At 51.2% G+C, this 1,429-nt stretch overlaps 1 long non-coding RNA gene across 1 annotated transcript in view; it reads right to left on the reverse strand.

Annotated features, from left to right (window-relative positions):
* Positions 1 to 690, reverse strand: part of LOC142988204 (uncharacterized) — a 2,682-nt gene extending 1,992 nt beyond the window's left edge. The window contains exon 1 of the long non-coding RNA XR_012960568.1: positions 519 to 690. This is a non-coding gene — a long non-coding RNA (uncharacterized LOC142988204). The remainder of the gene's footprint in view (positions 1 to 518) is intronic.
* Positions 691 to 1,429: the final 739 nt, after the last annotated feature.

Here is a 1,429-nt window from a genome sequence, read left to right on the forward strand (position 1 = left end):
TGTGTGTCTGTGTGTGTGTGTGTGTGTGTGTGTGTGTGTGTGTGTGTGCAGGTGGAGAACATCCAGAGTCAAACAGGCAGCGGTGGCTCCTCCTGAGTGCAAACACTGGATGTGATTAACAGATAAATGCTTTTTAATGCAGCGTGTCAATTCTGCCTGAAGTCATAATATAATCTGACGTGTGTGTGTGTGTGTGTGTGTGTGTGTGTGTAAGCTGCTGCTGCTGGGAAAAGCCTGAATCCTGCTGCAGCTCCTGTTTAGGCTGCATGCAGCGCCGTTACAGCCTCAAAAATCAATCTGAAGTTTTCTCAGAACGTGGAGCTCCTGAGTGTAAATTGAGGGGAACATTTGGAACGCTCTATGCAGAGCACTCAATGCAGAGCGTCTGGATCTATCAGATCCTGGGAGTTAATGGCTCGCAGTGTTTCTGGCTCTGCTGGCCCGTTATCGGCCTCCTTCCTGCCTTTGAACGCGTTCACAGGGACGTTTAGCGCAGCCGCGATAACGTGAGCGCTTACCTGAAATGATCACGACTGACTGGAACAACAAACATCACAGGAGCTCAGAAGACGCTGGTGAGATGACACAGGCCTGCACACGGACACTCACGGCTCACTTCCTCTGTAAACATCAGCAGAGACAAGCTCCACTTCCTGTATGGAGGTGAGGCGATTCCTCTGTCTGAACACAGGTGGGGGGGAAAACAAGGAGCGGAGCCTTGAGGTGTAACTGAGAGTGTGGATGAAGAAAGCCCATCCCATTCTGAGAAGAGGAAGCAGCCTTCATACTGGTGGGAACGCTGCTCTTCCTCCCCAGGAACCATTTCATAACAGCTTCATGATGGAGGGGGGGGGGGCTGTCCTCCCTACAGGACGCTGAGAGGAAGCTCAGAACGCTGCTTTCCCACATTTCTCTGCTTCCCAGCATTGTTAGGAGAAGAAGATCACTCACACACTCACACACACACACACACACACACACACACACACACGCAGAGGAAGTGGATGTGTTTGTACGCAAGATAATTTGTGTGTGGATCATGTTGACCTTCATGATGTCTGTGTGTGTGTCCTCAGCTCCTCACCTCCTCAGCTCCTCACCTCCTCAGCTCCTCACTTCCTCACCTCCTCAGCTCCTCACCTCCTCAGCTCCTCACTTCCTCACCTCCTCAGCTCCTCACCTCCTCAGCTCCTCAGCTCCTCACCTCCTCAGCTCCTCAGCTCCTCAGCTCCTCACCTCCTCACCTATTCAGCTCCTCACTTCCTCACCTCCTCAGCTCCTCACCTCCTCAGCTCCTCACCTCCTCAGCTCCATACATCCTCACCTCCTCAATGCTAAAGTGATTTTCCAACATTACATGATTTTAAGATTGCTGAAATTTGTTTACTTTTTTGTGAGTTGCAGCCTGATGATGATGATGATGTTGAGG

Source organism: Genypterus blacodes, unplaced genomic scaffold, assembly GCF_046128005.1.
Source record: "Genypterus blacodes isolate CSIRO-AG114 ecotype Tasmania unplaced genomic scaffold, CSIRO-AGI_Gbla_v1 ptg000301l_1, whole genome shotgun sequence".
Classification (NCBI taxonomy): Eukaryota; Metazoa; Chordata; class Actinopteri; order Ophidiiformes; family Ophidiidae; genus Genypterus; species Genypterus blacodes.